We start from the raw sequence: 10065 nt of genomic DNA on the forward strand, positions 1-10065 counted from the left end.
CTTTAAAGTAGCTCAAAGAGAGGGGCATCATTTCTTGAAAAATGATGCTCCCTGGTTCATATAAGCTGACATAGTATAACATTTATTTTGGTTTAACAAGCTGACAGCCTTCCAGCTGTAAATTAAGAGGCATTTCTAAATCAGTTGCACTGAGTCTTTATCAAGGCAGTTCTTGATTCAAGAGACTGCTGCCTAACCAGTCAAGTCAAGAGACTCGATCTAATCAAGTACATCGTATCCTTTCAAAGGTTTCAATAAAAAACACTTCCATGTGTTAGCATTTAAATACTGAAACACTGAAACATTCAGAAATATACAACTCTCTAGTATACTGCATGAGGTAGGTGTTACTATATCACCATATAACAGACAGAAGAGCTGTGGTTTAGAGAGGGTAAGTAATGGGCATAAAGTCACATGCAATAAACAGAGGCGCCATATAGGTCCGACACCTAAGGTCATGCAGCTGCAGAAGGCAAAATTGAATTTTGGTCACTGGTAGGGCACCTATGTAATTAGGACATTAAAAACACTAAAAGATAAAACCTTGTATTCAGTTGGGCGTGGTGGCTCACGCCTCTAATCCCAGCACTTTGGCAGGCTGAGGTGGGTGGATCACATGAGACCAGGAGTTCGAGACCAGCCTGGCCAACATTGTGAGACCCCACCCCCCCGCCCGCCTTTACTAAAAATACAAAAAAATTAGCCAGGCATGGTGGCGCACGCCTGTAGTCCAAGCTACCTGGGAGGCTGAGGTTGGAGAATCACTCCAACCCGGGAGGCAGAGGTTGCAGTGGGCCGAGATCACGCCACTGCACTCCAGCCTGGGCCACAGAGCAAGGCTCCGTCTCAAAACAAACAAACAAAAAACCTTGTATTCATTAAGAAGAAATTGTGTATTGCATTATTTTTTCACTTGAGAAGTTGGTATTTCAAAATGGTTAAGAACACAAACTAGCAGGCTGCCCACGCCGCCCCGCCGCCCCACTGCCCCGCCGCCCCGCCGGCCCGCGCCCACGACGGGGCCACCGTTCATTATCTGGAAGGAAGATGGCGCCTGGTGGACAGCAAAGGCTTTGATGCGTATATGAAGACACTAGGAGTGGGAATATCTTTGCAAAATACGGGCGCAGTGGCCAAACCAGATTGTATCATCACTTGTGATGGCAAAAACCTCACCATAAAAACTGAGAGCACTTTGAAAACAACACAGTTTTCTTGTACCCTGGGAGAGAAGTTTGAAGAAACCATAGCTGATGGCAGAAAAACCCAGACTGTCTGCAACTTTGCAGATGGTGCATTGGTTCAGCATCAGGAGTGGGATGAGAAGCAAAACACAGTAACAAGAAAATTGAAAGATGCAATCAGTGGTGGATTGTGTCACGAACGGTGTCACCTGTACTCGGATCTATGAAAAAGCTGAATAAAAATTCCATCATCACTTTGAACAGGAATTAACTATAAGAATGAATAAGCTCAGTTCAATGAGCAAATCTCTATACTGCTTTATTTTTTTCATTGCTGTGTTCAATCATCTTTATCACAAACATTTTACATGCAACTCTTCCAAAGTGTTGGATTAATTAGGATCATCCCTTTGGTTAATGTGTTTGTGCGAAAGGAAGGAAGGAAGGAAGGAAGGAAGGAAGGGAGGGAAGGAGGGAGGGAAAAGAAACAGAGTAGCCATATTACCTGGTTTCAAATTCCAACTCTGGCACTTAGTAGCTGTGTGACCTTAGGCAAGTTACTTATCTGTGCCTTGGTTTCTTCATCTATGAAATGGGGGATAAGAATACTACTTAATGCATAAAGTTTTTATAAGGGCTGTATTTATGCATAGTACTGGTATTGTGAATATCTTTCTTTAAAGGTCTTTATGTTTTTGAGAAGCACGTTGAACTACTTAGAGAAAAATGTTTATGATATCAAGATAGTTGGGGTACAAGGGTATAGACAAAATTGTCTATGAGTGGATAATAGTTAAAAATGAATTGTCAGAAAACCTACAAATATTAGCTGGGCATGGTGATAGACTCCTGCAAGTAAGTCCCAGCTACTTGGGACGCTGAGGTGAGAGGACCACTTGGACACAGGAGGTTGAGGCTGTACAGAGCCATGATGGCAACACTGTACTCCAGACTGGGTGACAGAGCAAGACCCTGTCTCAAAAAAAAAAAAAAAAAGAATTGTAAGTATATAGAGGTTCATGTACTATACATACACAGGCACTCCTGTATAGTTTTGGAATTTTTTATAACAAAAAGTTTTTTAAATATTTTTATGTAAAACATTTACAATTATACCTGGAACATAGTAAATACCACATCATAGCTATGATTATTACAGCAAAATTCCATTTTTATGTGGATCTGTATCCATATAAAATAGATCTATATATGGATCTACTTTAATGCTATTTACTTACAGCCCCTTTTTCATTTCTAGGACATAATGAAAAATAAGCAATAGAGATTTATTCTCTACATCTATAGTTGGCTTAGAAGAAAAGATAACTGAAGTCATACAAGGAACTGTTATCAAAGAAGATGGAAGGCTCATCCATCATTTCGATGGTGTTGAGTTGAAGAATCTGAGTTAGTACGGTGTAATAGAGAATAAGATGTAGTCAGGTAATAAAAATTAATAATCATAGTTTACATGTATTGAGGAGATATTATGTGTGAGGTAGAGTCACAAGTGGTTGCACATTTGTTACCTCATTTAATCCTCTCAACCACCCAGCCTATGAAGTAGGCATCATAATAAATAGCTCCTTTATTTTTGAGACAGAGTCTCGCTCTGTCACCCAGGCTGGAGTGCAGTGACGTGATCTCGGCTCACTGAAACCTACACCTTCCCGGTTAAAGCAATTATCCTGCCTCAGCCTCCCGAGTAGCTGGGATTACAGGCACCTGCCCCCACACCTGGCTAATTTTTGTATTTTTAGTAGAGATGGGGTTTCACATCTGGGCCAGGCTGGTCTTGAACTCCTGACCTGGTGATCCACCCACCTCAGCCTCCCAGAGTGCTAGGATTACAGGCATGAGAACACTGGCCAAGAGAGGTTAAGTAACTAAAACCTGCTACATAAGACTGACACTAATGCCATATTTTTCTTTCCCAAACATTACTGGCTCGGGAACTGAGAGGTTACAAATCTGTACCAGGCAGACAAAAAAAATAACATGCTCACCATCCCTCAACCAGATAGTTACTGTAGGAGCCAACACATCCAAGCCAACGGTCTGACTCCAGAGCCCTAACCCTCAAGCACATCCTATAGAAGACCTGGGTTCAAGTCGTGACTCCAATAAGGTGTTTTTTTTTTTTTTTTTACATTATTTTTTATTATACTTTAAGTTCTAGGGTACATGTGCACATGTATGCATATGTATACATGTGCCATGTTGGTGTGCTGCACCCACAACTCGTCATTTACATTAGGTATATCTCCTAATGCTATCCCTCCCCCCACCCCCCCACCCCATGACAGGCCCCAGTGTGTCGTGTTCCCCTTCCTGTGTCCAAGTGTTCTCATGTTCAATTCCCACCTGTGAGTGAAAACATGCAGTGTTTGGTTTTCTGTCCTTGTGACAGTTTGCTGAGAATGATGCTTTCCAGCTTCATCCATGTCCCTACAAAGGACATGACCTCAACCTTTTTTATGGCTGCATAGTATTCCATGGCGTATATGTGCCACATTTTCTTAATCCAGTCTATCATTGATGGACATTTCGGTTGGTTCCAAGTCTTTGCTATTGTGAATAGTGCCGCAATAAACATACGTGTGCATGTGTCTTTATAGCAGCATGATTTATAATCCTTTGGGTATATACCCAGTAATGGGATCACTGGGTCAAATGGTATTTCTAGTTCTAGATCCTTGAGGAATTGCCACACTGTCTTCCACAATGGTTGAACTAGTTTATAGTCCCATCAACAGTGTAAAAGTGTTCCTGTTTCTCCACATCCTATCCAGCACCTGTTGTTTCCTGACTTTTTAATGATCACCATTCTAACTGGTGTGAGATGGTATCTCATTGTGGTTTTGATTTGCATTTCTCTGATGGCCAGTGATGATGAGCATTTTTTCATGTGTCTGTTGGCTGCCTAAGTGTCTTCCTTTGAGAAGTGTCTGTTCATATACTTTGCCCACTTTTTGATGGGGTTATTTGTTTTTTTCTTGTAAATTTGTTTGAGTTCTTTGTAGATTCTAGATATTAGCCCTTTGTCAGATGAGTAGATTGCAAAAATTTTCTCCCATTCTGTAGGTTGCCTGTTTACTCTGATGGTAGTTTCTTTTGCTGTGCAGAAGCTCTTTAGTTTAATTAGATCCCATGTGTCAATTTTGGTTTTTGTTGCCATGCTTTTGGTGTTTTAGACATGAAGTCCTTGCCCATACCTATGTCCTGAATGGTATTGCCTAAGTTTTCTTCTAGGGTTTTTGTGGTTTTAGGTCTAACATTTAAGTCTTTAATCCATCTTGAATTAATTTTTGTATTAGGTGTACAGAAGGGATCCAGTTTCAGTTTTCTACATATGGCTAGCCAGTTTTCCCGGCATCATTTATTAAATAGGGAATCCTTTCCCCATTTCTTGTTTTTGTCAGGTTTGTCAAAGATCAGATGGCTGTAGATCTGTGGTATTATTTCTGAATGCTCTGTTCTGTTTCATTGGTCTATATCTCTGTTTTGGTACCAGTACCATGCTGTTTTGGTTACTGTAGCCTTGTAGTATAGTTTGAAGGCAGATAACGTGATGCCTCCAGCTTTGTTCTTTTGACTTAGGATTGTCTTGCCAATGCAGGCTCTTTTTTGGTTCCATATGAACTTTAAAGTAGTTTTTTCCAATTCTGTGAAGAAAGTCATTGGTAGCTTGATGGGGGTGGCATTGAAGCTAAAAATTACCTTGGGCAGTATGGCCATTTTCACAATATTGATTCTTCCTATCCATGAGCATGGAATGTTCTTCTATTTGTTTGTGTCCTCTTTTATTTTGTTGAGCATCCACTAAGGTTTTTAATCTTGTGCGAATTGCCCAACTTTTAGGTCCTCCTCAGTCCTTTCCCTTGCTTTGTTCTTCCTGGGTGTTTTGCCTGAAGCTATAGATGGTGCCCTTTCGAAGGCCTCAGCATCTCTAGGTTCCAGCAACAACCACAACGAGGCAGGAAAAATATCCACAAACTCAGGATCACCAAATAGCTGTCGATAAGTACTGCCAGGGACTGCTTGTCAACACATGGATAAAGCAGTTGCTGTCGACCCTAGCTGCACATTAGAATCACCAAGAGAGCTTTTAAAAACCACCAATACCCAACCCCACTCCCAAACCAATTAAATCAGAATCTCTGGGGATGGAGTCTGGGCACTAGAATTTTTTTTTAAGTTACCCGGATAATTCTATTGAATCCAGTGTTGACAGCTGCTGAGCTAAAAGATGAGAAAACCCATAGATAGGCACAGGGATTTAATAGAAGCCAAAGAACCTAAATGTTCAAGTAAATCTTTCAAAATGATGCTTCCCCATATTACTATACTCTATATCTGCTTATTTTTAAAATCCTAATTCCAAAATAAGTATACTATTCATAAATTTACAAGATCTGCATACATGTTTATGCACATATACATAAACACAAACACACATGTGATAAGTATGCTTGTGTAAGTACATTATTTTTATACCACTACAGTCAAATATGTTATAGATCTGGTTTGGGGGATAAAATTAGTATTAAAATATCAGTAGTATTTCCATTCTACCTCCACACACACACACACACACACACATACACACACAAGCGCACACACCACTTCCTGCTAGTTCTCTCTAAGGCTAGGATCTCACCCTTGCCTCTTTCTAAAATTGAAGAACACAGGAAGTCATTTCAGCTGCTGACAAATGAGAATAACTTGACTCTAGGTATAGTCATATACTTTAATCAAGGAAATAAATGCCTTAAATTTCTGCTGGTTTCCTATTGTAATTAAAATTGGAACATCTTAATTTGTATAGGAACTACTGTTGGATTTTTATAGAGATGTGTGTTTAATAATTTTTCCTGTGTCACACAAAGAATGTAATGTGGACAACTGAAAGGGAAAAAGGCAATGGTGTTCAGAGGTTTAAAATAAATTAAACATTCCTTCCAGGTTTTTCTGGATGACTTCCCTCCATAAATTACATCTTTTGCACTATGCCATTTGTTTCCCCCAACTATTTCTATATGGTGTAATAATTACATGCTCCATTGAACTCAAAAAGGTTAGTGAAAGGTTAGGTGAACAGAGCAAATATAAGAAAATGTAAAGAAAAAGCTGCAGTTTGGTCTTTGTTGGTACATAAAAAAAAAAATTTAAGTGAACAGAAATTTCATGGAAAAGACAGAAAGCACCATCATTCTGTTCAGGTTACATTTTACACAAAGCTCAATGTAAGAAGACATTTAAGGCACTTTAAACATAGTGTCTCCTTATTACTCATGACTCCTTTTCCTTTCATAAGCAATGAAGAAGCACACAATGATATTAGGAAAATATTTAAATATCATTCTTGTAGCACATAAGAACAAATAGATAATTTACACTATAAAAATTAAATATAAAAATAAACAGGATTTAAGCTGGGCATGATGGTGTGCACCTGTAAGTTCCAGCTGTGCAGGAGGCTGAGGCAGGAGGATTGCTTGAACCCAGTAGTTCAAGGCTGCAGTGAGTTATGAACACATCTGGGAATAGCCACTGTACTCCAGCCTGGGCAACAGAGCAAGACCCTGCCTCTAAAAAAAAATGAAATACAGGCTGAGCACAGTGGCTCACGCCTGTAATCCCAGCACTTTGGGAGGCCAAGGTGGGTGGATCACGAGCTCAGGAGATCAAGACCATCCTGGCTAACACAGTGAAACTCCATCTCTACTGAAAATACAAAAAAATTAGCCAGGCGTAGTGGCGGACGCCTATAGTCCCAGCTACTCGGGAGGCTGAGGCAGGAGAATGGCATGAACCCAGGAGGCGGGGCTTGCAGTGAGCCGAGATCGCGCCACTGCACTCCAGCCTGGGCAATAGAGCGAAACTCCATCTCAAAAAAAAAAAAGAAAAGAAAAGAAAAGAAATACAATACACAGGATTGGATTATCTGTCCTCATGGACCCATGAGCAATTCAAATCTCAGCACATCCTTTACAATATGTCCAGTTTGTCTTAGTATCTTAGATGTTTAAATCTGAAAAAGCTAATAAAGCTTACTAGTGCAAAAGCCAGTAGGTGTCAAGAAAACCACAGCGACCTATGTACAGATTCAATTTCCAGTAGCTCTTCCACCTCCTGCATTAGTAGGGTAAGGAATGGATGCTGCTGTGTACCTCCCTGCACTCTGCACATACTGTGCTTTAGGAACCACTTTTCAAGGGTGCCCTTGGTATTCTTTTTACTACATCAAAACTTGGCATTTGAAAGGAGGGGCAGATGAGAAAGTAGGAAAAGAAAATATACTATGATTTGCCCTGGACCTTAGCTGCCCTATGAAGAGCCCAGTATTCTCCAAAAGCATTTGTGCTGAATTTCTAAATACATTCCTAATAGCGTAAGAACTAAAATTATCTCATGGCCAAACAAAAGGCTTCTGCATTGAAATGTGACAGCTCGCTGCTCAGGCGGCTTGTTGCCAGAAGGATACACACAATTTCCAGCAGAAAATTGGTTTCAGGATTTCACCCAATAGTCCAGACATAAAATAAACTTCCCTAGCTCTTTGCAACAGGGCAAGGCCATTGGGATTCACCCCTGCTCGATCCAACAGAGAGCACTGAATTTCCTTCCAATGTAAGAACTCAAAGTAACTAAACCAGATCATGTCTCAAATGTTATAGACCAGCATTGCATTCTGAGGCATTTCTATTTCTTCAGTGATTTTATTCCACAGAATCACTCATGACTTCAGACGGTATTGCCTAATTAAGCCCCAGTAGAACTGAATTTAAGCCTTTACCTGAGAAAATATATTCCACCATTACTCAAGAATGCAATTTGCCACTACTGGACATGACATGAATCGTTTAGCTCTATTAAATAGAAGTTTCCCAAAAGTTCCAAGCCATTTTTTGCCTTCATAAAAGCGCAACACATGTCCTTGCTAGTTAGCATTTGAATATGAATAGAGAAATTCATGAGTTGGTGGCATTTTCAAAAATGGACTTTCAAAATTATTTTCGTTTTTTAAAATTGCACTACCAGATGCAAATTTAGTGATCATTAAGCCTACTCTTCTCATTTTCCTGATTAGAAAGGAGACCCGGAAACACCAACTGATTGGTTCAAATCAGGAAGCCATCTAGGGTAGAACCTAGACCAAATTCCAGCTTTCCTGCTTCCATATGTCTCTTTTCAAAGGAACAGAAAAAGGACTTGAAAAACAGAAGGTCTAGAGAATGCTGATTCCCTCATGGAAGACATGGCCTTCCAGGCGACTGGCTCCTATAAGCCTGGCAAAAGCTGCTAGGGGGAACAGTCACTTGTCCATCTGAAGGGAAGGAAGCAACTTAAAAGATGAAAGAATCGTGAAAGGCCCCTGCTGCAGCCCCAGCCCCCCATAAAACTGTTAGGTGTTTTAAGTTTTAGAGGCATATTTGACTTTAAAGAAAATCTGAAACATAAAATCAAAATTTATAGATCAGATACGTCAGAAAGCACAGTTTATGTTACCAAAAAAAAAAAATTGAATATTTGCTTTACTAAGCTCTTCACTACAGTTTTCTCTGAAATAATGACCTCCCTTATGATTAATAAATATCCCATTCAGGTGCAACATTCAGGGCTATTTCTATGGCATTCAGCAAGGTACACCTCTGCACTGTTGACTCCACTAAATTTAGCTTACTTTCTTATTGCAATTGGGAGGAAAACGCATAGTGTGAGATGCCCATGGACAATGATCTACTGGTGCCAGGTCGTGCCCACTCACAAGAACCTATTGTGGGCCTATCTTCCCAACTCTGCGTTCAGTGATTAAGGGGTCTGATAGTTGGTCCTTGGTGGATGAACACAGTGAGGAATGGAGAAGGCATGAGACTGTGAAGCAGGTTTACTTTGTACCAGTTGCCAACTTGTCTGAGTCTAGTGACAAAACACATTCCTATGCAACAAGTTACAGGAAGCAGATGTGTTACTTACAGATAGGTAGCAAGGAATAGAAGAAGCATGATATCCATGGTGAGCCAGTTCCCCAAGGCTCAAGGAAGCTGCCCAGGCTGGATGGAGTCTTGACAGCATGTGCCCCACTTTCAGGACAGCTGAGGACCCTGAAAGCAGCCACCCTGGGTTGTATACCTCAGGGACATGCAATTCACTGGGCTAAAGAACATCCTGCTTCCAGGGGAGAAAGGAACAAAGCCCAGACTGTCCCATGCAGTTCCTGCCTAACTCAAGTGTTACATCCCCTAGGAAGGACACAAACAAAGCCTGGATTGTTTCAGGCAACTCCTCCCTATCTCAGCTATTGCCTTCCCAGCACATTCTATAGTTACATATATAGAACTACAGGAACTACAAAAAGCGGGGATAACTGAGCCAGTTCAAGGCCATCTAAGAAACTGTTCTTCAAAAGCAAGCTTGTTTAGGTTCCACAAGTTGCTCAGAACAAAAAATAAAGGATCATACAGAAATGGTCCAGGGCCCTGGTGAGATTCCATGTAGCCTGGAGTCTGGGCCTTAGCAGCTTAACTCCCTTCAAAAAGAAAGAAAAGGGAAGTATACCCTACTGGGGAATGGAAGTTTGGGGAAGCCATTCCAAAGGCCTCAAGTTCTGTGCCAGGCACAGAGACCATGGCCAAGGCAATATGCCAGCATCAACAGGGCAATGACAATGACACAGAGCAGCCAGGACTACGCTAGGCAGGGGATGCCTGGACTTCATGTCCCCAGGTGTACCCATAAAAGAGGATTGACTGGGGCCATCTCACAGCTACCACCTGGAAGCTTAAAAGCCCCTGGAAATATGAGAGATGACAATTGGTGGGACCAAGTAGGAAAAAAGACACATCTGTACCTCTAAGCTGGTGTCGTCAGGAGA

The 10065-nt window shown here is 41.0% G+C and overlaps 1 pseudogene; it reads left to right on the forward strand.

Moving 5' to 3' along the window:
• The first annotated feature begins 1087 nt into the window (after positions 1–1087).
• On the forward strand, positions 1088–1414 carry LOC103218286 (fatty acid-binding protein 5 pseudogene; annotated as a pseudogene).
• The last annotated feature ends 8651 nt before the right edge of the window (positions 1415–10065 follow it).

This window comes from Chlorocebus sabaeus, chromosome 10, assembly GCF_047675955.1.
Source record: "Chlorocebus sabaeus isolate Y175 chromosome 10, mChlSab1.0.hap1, whole genome shotgun sequence".
In the NCBI taxonomy this organism is placed as follows: Eukaryota; Metazoa; Chordata; class Mammalia; order Primates; family Cercopithecidae; genus Chlorocebus; species Chlorocebus sabaeus.